The sequence below is a fragment of the Sitophilus oryzae genome, unplaced genomic scaffold (assembly GCF_002938485.1).
Source record: "Sitophilus oryzae breed Bouriz unplaced genomic scaffold, Soryzae_2.0 scaffold_359_pilon_pilon, whole genome shotgun sequence".
Lineage (NCBI taxonomy): Eukaryota > Metazoa > Arthropoda > Insecta > Coleoptera > Curculionidae > Sitophilus > Sitophilus oryzae.
This window is the reverse complement of record NW_022146928.1, coordinates 2,821,213-2,834,704: the sequence shown is the minus strand read 5'-3', so window position 1 is coordinate 2,834,704 and position 13,492 is coordinate 2,821,213.

Here is a 13,492-nt window from a genome sequence, read left to right as displayed (position 1 = left end):
CCAAGGTTTATTATGCTTATTTTTGATAGACCTAAGAGGAAAGGATTTGAACGCTAGACTGGTTAATGTTTTTACGAAAATAGAAAATTCGGTGTCGACATCATAAAAGCGAGTATCCCAGTTGGTTGTTTTACATAAGTGGCTGAACTTTTGAGCATTCTTTTCTGAAAAAATACGGCATTTTTGATTTTGGACTTCATCGAAAATTCAGTTAAAACTGCTTCATGATCAGAGAGACCCGAGCTAAAGACGTTGCAGGCGATGGAGTTAGAATCAAAAGATGACACATCATAGTCTATAGTACTAGAACTGGTATTGGATATTCTGGTAGGTGAGCCTACATGCATGGCTATTCCAAAAGAATTAAAAATGGACTGAAGAAACTCCTGAGCAGCACATACACTAAGAAAGTCAATATTAAGATCACCACACAAAATTAATTTGCTTTTTAAGGGCAGGGACTCAAGCAAGCTTAGTAGATTATGACAAAATAATTGCACGTCAGAGTCACGTGTTCTATAAATACAAATAATGTAAAGGTCATAAGCATTATGGTGGACAATGGAAAATTCGAATACTTTTTCAGATAACAAATCATTGTACCTAGTTAACTCGGAAAAGTCGTTGTTTAAAGACATTATCATAGTACCTCCATGAGAAAAATTTGTTCTATTAAATCTGGCCACTGTGGTATAATTTTTAACAAACACAGGCTCATCAAAATTTAACCAGTGCTCAGTGATGGCAATGTGCTCAGTGATGACAATATTTCCAGATATCTGGAAATTCAAGTTCTTCTAGTAAAAGATATAATTCATCTGTTTTATGTCTTAAGGACTGAATATTAATAAGGAATAGACCAAGCTTGCTATCGCTTAATTTCATAAATAAAAATATATATTTTTTATTTATTTATTAATATCTCTGAAATTATCGAAATCTACCCATACAGCACATCAAATCACATTTACCATGTGTTTACATTATTAGATGTAGACACAGGGTGACACAATTCCCCCGATTTAAATATGCTACGTTTACACGTTGTAGTTCAACACGTATGCACAAAGGTTATACGTCCGCCTCACAATGTAGCCACAGTATAGCATTTACGTATACACAAAGTAAGGGATACACAGTGTGCCGTAGGATACATAGTGCTTGTGTATTACGTTTAAACTATGTTTATACATTGCAGTTGTGACTACCGCGTGTATACGTATGTAGTTTGCTTCGTATATATATCTTGTGCTAGATAAAACTACTTCTTATGAACGAATTTAGGAAATAATACAAGTTTTGATACCTAACTTTTCGTTCTTTTTAAGAAATATTTATTCAATGATACCAATTATATCTTTTTAGAACGAAAATTAGGAATGCAAACTTTGTATTTTCCAAAAGTATCTCGATCGTAAGTTCAAGAGAAGTAGCCTTAAAATTGTTCCATTTTTGTTTTGTATTAAATGTACCATTTTTCTTCCATAAAATGGATTAAGTGGTTAAAAAATAAAATTCTTATATTTCTTTATATCATGGAACGCAATAGCGCAAATAACACAATAATAATAATTATTTACATTGCAGAAACCAGAAGTAAGAAAACACTGTAAAAGAACAGAATTTGTATCAAAATATATTAAAAATATAAGTACCTAGTATAACAACATACTAAAATAGTTAACACTGGTATATCGCCACGATTTGGTGGACCTCGTTTAGTCATTTTTTTCTCCTCTTTTCCCTCCAAGCAGTTGGTTTATTAGCATACTTATTCATCGAGCACTCTGTTGGACTTTGTTGTATTTTATTTCCAGATTAACAATCTCACTCTTAAATTTTATATGAAACTGATTATTGAATATTAAACATATCTGTATATTGATCCATTAATAACATACCGAATATCAGTGTAAGAAGTTCTTTGAAGTGTTTAAATCTTTCTTTCTCTGGTCCATTTAGATTTTTATTATTTCCAAATTAAAAAAAAAATATATTGCAGAGCTAACTCAGCTAACCTCTTTATCATTATAAGAGAACATTTGGAGTTTTCATTCATTGGAGTCAAGATTTGGTAAATTGGGTATCGAGTAAGGGAAGAGTCGCTGCTATAATATTAATAATACTCTTAGGAAGGTGTAACAAGGTAATTAAAAACTTGTGCTTACCTTAAAATCTCTTTTAAACTACACACAAACAGAACATTTATATAGAGCTTCCGAATGATAAAACAATAATGGCTGCTAACACATATCACTCCTAGAAAGGAGAAAGGAAAGAGGACACATAAGATACACTTGGTCAGTGTATCTACGCTGAGGCTATCCGCGCATGCGCACACAACAGTACACTATTATTACAAAGTGTCTATATAGATATTTATATTATGTATATACGTCACATTTTACAAGGGGTGTACTATAGGCACAACTATGACACGAAGTATCACACATACATATGACTTATACATTGTATGTCTCATATACCGACGTCAGATTTCATCATTTTAATAATTATTTGTTACGTTACAAAAAACTCTTTAGAATCTTGAGTGCATACAGTATACAACTAGTAAACACTGTATCACACAATTCTATCAATATAAACCTGCGTGTATCTCATATGTATATGTTAGAACTAGGTAAACACTTAGGTTCACTTTAACATATGTTGTTTCTCATGTGTCTCCCTTGTAGAAACGTAATTTCATTTGGACGTGCTATATGGGTATTTACTCATGTCTTAGGATTATGTAAAGTGATCTGAAAGGAAGCCAAAAATGCAATAATATACATGGTGTTCCATTTAAAAAAAATCATCTCGATCATCTCACACTTTTTTGAAGAACGACGATTGAAAACGAATATTTATCAATTTAACTTAAAAGAATAACAACAGCGAAAAAGTAGTTAGTTAATATTGCACAGGAATAAATAAAACACAACCTAAATACAACACAAAATATTTTATTAATAATAACTTCAATAATTTAGAGACACTGAATAATTTAGAAACACTGATTAAAAAAACCAAACCAAAAACACTTTAGGTTTTTTCAATAATTTTTTTTTCAAAAAGTAACTAGTCATTTTTATAACCGCGGAATAATTGACCTTGCTAATTATGAATTTTTAACCGAAATGAGTTAAAAATTGCATAAAACAGGGTTTCATTGAGAGTATATTTTGACGAGCCAATTTTCTTAAAAAGAAGAGGTATACACATTTTACAGTAGTCATATACTTTTTATAGACGCCAGTAACTCTCACATAAAAACCTTATTGCATCTGGTATAAAAATAATTATCCATCATTTTATATTGCGAGCAACCTGCAACACAGTTGTAAATCTTACAAAATAAGTTTTAGGTATATCTAATTTATATACATTAGGCTTTATTGACCTAAACCTTTTCATGCAGTAGACAATATGATTAAGATTCTAAAAATTCTTCTTTAATTCTTTATAATCAAAAATAATAGTTATTTACAGTACAAGTGTGTTTATGAACATGATTAAAACAACGAGTGTGAACGATTAGAATTAACGATTCTAATCACACGAGAGTTGTAATCATGTTTAAACGCACGTGTCATGTACAACGTTTTATCTACAACCGAAAAATATGAAAATGCTGTTTTAATTTTCATTTATTAGTCGCCCACCTTTAACTATGACATTTGTCACATTTATGCAGAAAAGTCAGTTTGCCCTGTCACTTTTTGCCCAGAAAAATCATTTTAAAAATTACGATGAGCGATTCCGAAAGTCTCCCTTCAGATGTAGAACTTGCCGCAGTACGTGCCACGGAATCATTATTGCCGGAAAAGTTAATATATTTAGATGTTCGTAGTTTTTTTCATTATTATAGCAACTAGTTGTGTTATAGATTCATAACACCACTAGTTGTGTTATGAATCTCATAACTTAACTGAAATACTAAAAAAATAGTGATGTAAAAACATTATAAGTAAACGGTTGTAGATAAAAATAGTTATATACAGAAATTATTACACAGGTGCTTCAAAAATATTAATAACTCTGATTGACAGCCTGTTCTCAAAAACCTGCACAAATTCATTTGTAGTGCAGTTTGTTAAGATAGCACTAAGTATAGAAAACAAAATTTTCTGGTTAATTCAAATAAAATAAAATAATAAAACTCTTTTAAACTACTTAGGATAATTTATGTTATAAATTTAGATAATGCATTTTTTACATTGTTTATCAAAATAAATATAGGGTATAATATAGATATTTTTAGAAAGCTCATATATCAAAAAAAAATAAATAAGAAAATAATATACAGTGTGAATCTTAAATAAATGCATATATTTTCAAGACTGGTAGATCTCGATAAAAGATATATATTTTCTCTTTACCATTTTTCAGATAAGTCCAAAATCACCGAGTAATTTAAGTTTGAAAAATTAAATAAAAATTGATTTTTTTGAAAAAAATTTGAGATACACCGGATTTTTTCTGTATTTGCATCCCTTTTAGTGCCGTAACCATGGAGTAAAGCCGTAACTATGGTAATATCGGAGATTAAGAAATTATACCGTGTGAAAATTTACGGTGAACAGGCAGTTCTAAAAAGTTTTCAAAAATATACAGGGAAATTTAAAAAGATGCACGATTTTCAACATCTTTTTTTTGCAAAAATAAACTCATAGACGTATTCCTGGGGTCGAAATATACCACCCCTGAAAATATTTGCGCTTATTGAAGACACCCTGTATAGTGTCCCATTAAAAAAAACAAGTTTGACTCATATTTCAAGAATGTCAACTTTCAGCGAAAAACTAGTTACGCCACTGGATTCTATGTTAAAAATTCTACAGAACTCAGTTTTTGCCTTTTCTCTAAGTTATATGATAATCGAGATACTGTTTGACCAGCGGATCTGAAGCTACGGAAGGAATGCGAGAAAAATAAAAATCGATATTGCCACGTTTATCTATAAAATTGCAAAATTGCCAGACATGAACTATAAATTTAATATATTTTTATTATATATAATGTGTTTAGCATATATTCTGACGTATATTACTAAGGAATTTTAACGTAGTTCATATTGTTGGATATGTTTTATTTAATAACTTATTTCTTTCATTCTGTATAATCTGCTTATTACGAAAGGTGAATATATTTCAACGATATCATTAGCAAACCGGCATCGCCGCGCATGGCCACCTATTCATCGAACATGATTGGCGAGAGTACGTCACAGGATTTGTTACCACGCGGTTGCCATGGCTTTACGCCTTTCCTATTCGCTAGCCTTATCCCCAACTTCACGGTTACTTCTGAAAATAGTAGAAATATTGAATACTATTGAAATATCCAGTGGCGGTGTCATTCTTTTGATCATTATTACTTTCTTTCATTATTTTATACCGGTTATCCTAAACTTTATTCCTATATTTTTCGTATATTTAATAGTTAAAATGTGTTTTATTGTTTTGTTATTTTGTTATTATGTTTTTCGTTCGTAGTTTTTAATTATTAATATTAAGTTTGATCGTGTATTTGTGTTTTAAAATGAATAAATTTGTTAAGGGTAAGACGCTACATAGCCAGGACAAGAGAAATAATAGCTAATTTATATAGGCAAGTAGAATAATAATAATGTAATTATTAGAATACTAAAATTAAATATTGGCTAAAATGAAAAGCACACATTTTACCTAAATATTTTAGCTAAACTAAAATAAATGTAAATAGACGTGGATGAAATCTCATTTGGTTTATTTCCTTGTGTTCATAACAGGGTTTGCGACGAAGCTACAGAGAGTTCGCTTAAGTTGCCGCTTAAACGTAAACTTGAGCGGATATCTCTTTATACCGGAGTTAGTGTATCGGCTATAAAAAAATTCACACAGAAGATAAAAAAGACTGGAAACTTACCCCGATAAAATGATATCCAGTCCTGGAAAAAAACGGCTACGTGAGCTCGACGACTTTGATTTCCAAGTGGTCAGGAATTTGATAAATAGATTTTATCTCGAATTCAAAGTCGTCCCCACAATTAGAAAGCTTTTGCAAAAATTGCAGGAAGAATCGAATTTTCCTTTGACAGGGAAACGCTTAGGGGGTTATTAAAATGAAATGGATTTTTTTGGCGTAAATGTCAAAATAACAGATAAATATTAATGGAGAGGCCCATTATATTGCAGAGAGAGATATAAATATATACGCGAAATTCGAAAATATCGCCAAGTATTATCTATTTGGATGAAACATGGGTAGACAATGACCTAACCTTTAAAAAGTGCTGGCGGAGCGATACCATATCTGGTGTAATAGGCAATATTGGATCTACTGGTGAGTAAAATTATGTTTTGTTTGCGCTTCCAAAGTTAACTATTTTCAAGATTTTTTTTGCTGGAAATAGTTATAGCTAAAATTATGTATTGTAGAAAAAAATATAGTTTGTACAGATATATAAATAAATATATCTTAAGACTCAGTCTTGATCATCTGCTGATGATGTTAACATGGTTAGAGAAACGTGCGCCCAGTGTAAAAGTAAAAGTGTTTTGGTGTATTGTGCTAATTTAGTGTTTTATTTTGCTGTGTAACACCAAAGGTTCCAACCCCTAGCTGTAATTATTTCTTCTATTATATTAACAACACATAATAATAAAATTATTCAAAATATTTAAGGGAGCTTTAATATAAGCTTTTAGTGTGTTTATCTGCTAACTCAACAGTAACGATTCAAACAGGATAAAGTTTTTTGAAAAAAAATTATTAATCAGATTTTATATTTATGATACACATTATTTTCATAAAACACCGTACGCCCATGCTTATTTTATGAATGAAATTGGGCGTGTCTTGTTTACAACTGCGTTCCCCTGCCGATACCCCGTAGCTACAGATCCGTTGGTCACACTATACAAAGGCGGGCGAAAAATGCAACATTTTCATATTTGCTCTTTATCTCAAGAACTAAAGAGGCTAGGAGAAATCTATGTGTAGCATCTCTAGTTTCATAACAAAATAGCACAGTGATATGAAAACGGCATCTTTGTATTCCTACTGATAAACAGCGTACACACTATGCCAGAAACAACCAGAAACATGTCAAGGTCGCATTTCGTCGCCCAACTTTGTAAGCATTTCGATTTATTTCCAGTTGTCTTGACCCACTTCGGTTTGCCTCGACCTGCTTTCGATTTTTAAAAGCGCCTGAAAACTACTCGTGAGGAGAGCGAGGGGGGATTTTTTATAGAGTTTTTTGTCGCCTCATTCAATTTTGTTTTGGTTTGAGCTCTTTCCAAAACGTGGCGGTATTTGTTCCGAGGCAAAGGTTTTTTTATCATAAATCTCAGTAAAATAAGTAAACCTAGACGTGTCTAAAATAGCTGTTGTTACGATCATATTTTGTTAATTACATTTCGTTTTATGTTATATTGATATATATTCCACATTCCACAGAATTAATATTTCAACACGCGTTTATTATAGTAGATATTTAGGAACAAAACTTTTCACTTAAACTGCAGAAATAGCATTACAATATTTTTATGATTTAATTTTATTATAATGAATTAGTATGTAAAAAATATGATATGTTTGTTTACGGCCTTAATTGCAGTATTGCTTCATGAGTAATACTGGTACTCAATCATGTACTTACTCATCATGATGAGTATTGCTTGATGTGTAATACTGGTAACATTATTAATATATCCGCTTGGGAAAATTATTATTTAACCCAATGTCAACAAAAGTATGGTCCACGGACATTATTTAAAAGCAATGTTCTTTTATTATTCTTAAGCGAAATCTGTAAACGATACTTTTATTAGCACTCAGCATGGATTGATATATGATTATACAGGGATTTAGATAATTAAAACTAGAAAAACAAAACCAAATTAGTAAACTAAACTTTGCTACAGACTACAGTTTAAATGTTACTTAAATATTAACTGTTACTAGAAATAATAAATAATTAGACGATTTTTTAAACAATTTTGTGTATATTTTCTTCATGATGCGCAATACCGTGGATTATAAGCCGATAAATGGTAGACCGCTAGTTAGTCCCTGTTTTATTTTTTTTTACTATATTGTAATTAATAATATTAGACAATTATTAAAACTAAATATTCTTGTGTAAACTTCGAGGATTAGCCAATTTACCATCGGTAACTGTTTTCATATCAGTTTTTCCATGTTTACTTATTTTTCTGAAGCCAAAACAACGTTTGACCTTGATTGACTCGTGCTATTTCACAAAAATGGCACGATAAATATAAGCCCGTGTTATAAAAATTAGTTCCCACGTTTCCTGAAATTGATCGAGACGCGCCGTGATTGGTTGTTTGTTTTATATTGTTAACCCCCAGATTAACAATAAATAACAAACAACCAATCACGGCGAGTCTCGATTAATTTCAAGAAGTAAAATTTTGACAGAATTTAAGCAGTTTATTACATTACATTATTTACTATTAATGTTGCCAATACATAAAAATACTGTAATACAAGTGTGTTATAATAATCAATATTATTATAATATTTGTGGTCTTGTATATTAAAATATTCACTTCCGCTGGCGTTCGCTGCGTTAGAAAACTAATAAAATAATTTTGATCGTTAGAACAAACGCCATAGTTTGACGATTTCTACATCGCCTACTATCAGAGTCGATGCACGACGTACGGCAGTCTTCTGTCTCTGTCTGACTCATTGTGCGGTAGCGATGCGGCGCAAGTCGGAGTTGTATCGTATTAAGGCGGGGCTTAGGCGAAATCTCCGGTCGTCTTCGCATGAAGTCGTGGAGGCTGGGTAGGCTTAGAAGTTAAGGGGATATTCCCGATATTTTATAAGAGGATATATCACATTTCGTTAGGGGATATTTCATCTGATTCATTATACATAACATTTAAAACTTTTATATGAAAATTCAAAGAACATGTAAAACAAATTGGAAACGTTATTCAAAATTATATAACCGGTTGTATTTCAGAACACGCCACAGAAATACAAGAATCCGAAATTAAAGAGCGCGTTGTTCGGTGCAAGAAGACGATACAACAGATATTACAGAAAAGTATCAGTTAATAAATTGTATTTTATGAAATATTAGATAACATTGTTATACATTAGAAATACGGTTTGCAAATAGGTACTCTTATGTCTCAATTATTTTTATTTATCCTAATAAATCCGAAATTTATAGAATCCTATAAAAATTTTCCAACGCATTTAATATTGATTTAACAAACAAAAAATGTTACATTCAAATACAAATAATCCTGGAAATATATTTTCAAAGGCTTTCAAATTGTTTGTTTTGATTGTTACTACACAATTTACAAGTACTTGAGTTGAGAGACATTTTTCATGTTTAAAATGCATTAAAATGTATAGTAGAGATTCCTTGAAAAATAAACGTTTGTCGCCACTTGGCCTTACTTTCAATCTAAAAAGATCTTTTCACAGCTTTTCAACAATCTGATGATTTTATTGATATATGTAATATTAAATAACTTTTCTTTATCAAGAGACCGACTCATCAATTTAATATATAAAACATAATTATTCCTTTTCTCAATACTACCAATTTTTTAAGTTTGCGTAAATAAATTAAAATAAAATAAAATTCTATGATGTACTCCATAGTAATAGATAAAAAAAACATATACTTGTACATTATGTCAATCATTATGTTATTACGTTGAATGCTGTCACTTTTGCTTTAGTTTTGTCCTAAATATTCTTGAGCTATGCTTTTCACCTAGAGATAGCATATATTTACGAATTGGCTTAGGGTATTATGTAAATTTAGGAGGGGGGGGGGCAAATAGATGCAACTCAAATTTTGTCGCCTACCCAGTCACACGAGTCACGAGCCACCACTGCTAGAAACCTGAGAATTTGAGGTCAGATAATTTTCAGATTCAGGTCCTATATCTTGATAATGGAGAGCGACGACATGTATTTTTCTCGGTGACGAAGCAGATGTCACCGGCGATTCCGCTATCGCTTCCTAATCGAATCCCGAAATACCAGAAGGAAGCGAGAAATCGAGGGTTAAGGATTGCGCAAAAAACATCAGGGTTTGCGAACACACTGGAATCTCCATTTAAACGACATTGATTAAATACGGACAGTCCGTCTTCGTCCGGGCCGGCGGCCATTTTAAGTTCAGGCTACGATTCGATCTGGCTTGCTTTCTGGCATTGCGTTCAATCTGCTTCAATCCCCTTCACTTTCTATTTACCCTCCCATATACAGGGTGACTCTTAAGTAAGTGCAAATATTTTTTGTGGTAGTATAATTATTCGACCCAAGAAACGGGTCTATGAAGTTTTCTGCACGAACAGAAAATTTAAAATTTTCAGTTTTTTCGAAATAAATATTGGAATCTCTTTAATTTTTAGCTAAAAAACATATCTTGTTAATAACATTAGATAATAGATTAATTTAACAAGAAAGAAAACCCAGAAAATATCAAAATTTAAGCGAAACATTATTTTTATTTTTTTTTCATTTAATCTAATATTTATATTAAAATATAAAATAATTATTTTTTCCATTGCTACTGTTAAAATTGCCTTATATTTATCAAAAATGTAGATAAAATAGTACTTTAACCGCAAGGGTAGATTAAATGATACTTTAACAGTGAGGATAGGTTAAAAACTTTCATCTTGCGCGTTTTTTAATTGCTATCATTTTTGAAAATTTTTGTATTCCTTTTCATAAGTTATTCGGGATTTAAATGGAAGTAGTTTGGATATGGCGTTTGTCGCCTCAGCCTGAATATCTGTTGTTAATTTACTTATTTCGTTTAGAGCCATGTCTGGCGCCAATTCAATCAGCAATCGACACGAAAGAGAATTAAAAAATATTGACTCAAAACTGACAACTAAAGAGACAGCTTTATTTATTTGTCAAATTACATAGAAACCAACGCCAACCCAGAACAATATTAATATAAATTCCTTGAAATAATAATTTCTGAATATTTCTGAAAACGTAATTCGCTCTGGAAAAAATATTGTTTTATACACGACGATAAAATTGCATTCTCGTCTCCCGAAATTAGTTCACACGCGATTTCATCGCTCGTGAATTAATCTTTTCGGTCGACGATAAAATACCATTTTATCGTCTTGTATAAAAAATAACTATTATTTTCAAAGTAGAATAACAAAGTAGAATAAAGTAGATTATTTTGGACTTATTTGAAAACCGTTTTTCTCAAAATGTCAATCTAAAATAGTATCTAAATATGTGAGGGAGGCTACACCGTAATTGGAAATGGTTGAATAAACTGAAAATGATGATGATGCTGATGATGATGATGAAGATGATGATGATGATTATGAAGATGATGATGATGATGAAAGATGATTTTCTATTGAAAGAATGGCAAGGGCGACTAAAAGTCGATCTTTTTACATTTTTGTACATGATATTTCATTTGATTTTTTATGTTTTCTCAAAATTATTTTGTTTTACATAACCCATAGATAAAGAAACAACAAAAATGAAATAAAACTTTCAAAGTTCATATACAATATTAATTCGAGAGACCCAACAGATTTAATAAAAGTTTTAGATTAAAAATTTAAAGAAAACTTCCTTATCAAGGTACATAACTATTTTTAATTTTAAATGAGACCATGCGCTATCTTTTCGACTCTGTAAAGTAAAACTTTGAAACAAACTACTGAAGTTTAATTTTTATTTGACGATATTAAACTGAAATTTCTTCGAAGCTTAATACGAGCCTATAAAACTCTTAATTAAAAAGCATTATTTAAAATCGAATTTAAATTAACTTGCGATACAAAGACTATCGATGCGAACAAAAAATGTTGTATAAATAGCTTGGAAATTGAGAGAATTTTAATGCGAGTTTTCTTGCAAAGTATTTATAACCTTTTATAAAGTTTACATTAACAGGAATTGTTGTTCATTGAGCTTTTAAATTTGTTTGATAGGGTAAAGTTCTGTGAAAAACTAGGAATTTACTTGATTTCCGCCATTTCCGGAAATCTTTAGTTTTTTAACTATTAATGAATATTCAGTAATGTAGAATGTAGAAGGTTATGAGTGAGAGGGGGGTTAATCCCTGCGACCTTAAAGATCTATTGTGCCCCATTCCTTGAGTCTATAACCCATCATACCTCTGTTGTAGAGGGGACAGGGTATTTCCCATCCTTCTCTGACAACAGATGTACTTCTTCCGAGGGTACATACCCTTCCATGGTTGGAGATTGGCCCTCCGTGTCCTTCACAGTCGAGGAGCTTGCCTGCGGCTGAGGTACCCGTGAGGTGGAGGCTGGAGGATCTGTTTCCATTTTCTCCACCTCTTTAACTTACTCTCTCCTTAGACCTGATACCGGTGTTGTCCCGTATCTATAATAGAGGATATGCCCGTCTTTCTCTATTGCCTCCTAGGATTTGAGGTCAATTCCTATTGTGAGGACCTGGCCATGACCCTCCTCCCTCGAGTTGATGACTCGTCAACTCGATGTCCTTTCATTGAAGGTCTGACACTGGATAAGGCGGCTCAGCAGGTAGGTGGTAATATTCAGTAAAGTGACTTACGCACGATGGTGGTAAAAATTGAAGGCCTTGAACACACACGAGACGCGACAGGAAAAGTGGTAACGATCGGAGGTTACGACGGAACGTCATAACTCGGTCCCTATGTGAGCTAGGGCGTCGAAACTTGGAATATAGATGAAGATTGGGCACTCGATATTTAATAGGTCTATGGAGCATCGTAACTCGGGCTCTATGTAAATTAAGGGGCTAAAACTCGGAATGTAACTTTTTATATTTTGCCAAAGTTTCGTGTACTCATCATCAATGAATCAAATCAATAAATCGTCCGACTTAAATAAAATTTGGTATGTCGATAGATTTGACCAAGGCCAGCTTGACCGTGTATGGCACGTGTCACTGTGATAGTTTTGACGTAAGAAAGGTCAAAAGTTGATGTCGCCCGATCGCGACCAAATGTGGTGGGTAAGCTATGTGAGCCCCGGTGCACACGGTCCCACCCTCTAAAGTAGGATACGACCGACCGACGTTTCGTTTAAATATTCATCATGGTGGGACTAATGATTTGATATTAAAGAAAAATGTTGGTCGATTTCGGCATATTTGGGGACGGGCTACAGGATGACGCCCTCGATGTTTCGAACCGATGCCTGTAAATGGACGAAATCATCAGGATTTGTCTTAATTATGGGTCGATTAGAACCAAACTCGGCACGTGCGTAGAGGTACCCGAATAGTGTCCTCAGGTGGAGAGGCTGGCAGACCGACAGACAGACGGAAGAAAGAATTAATTTAATTTTTAAATGAAAACATTTAAAACATTTAAATATTTCTTTGCCTTGTAAACTTGTTTGTGCAAATTGATACTGATATGATTAGAATTCTGTTGGATACACTTTAATTATCTATTTTTTTTTAAAAAGCGAGATCGGAAAATACGAAAAAAATATAT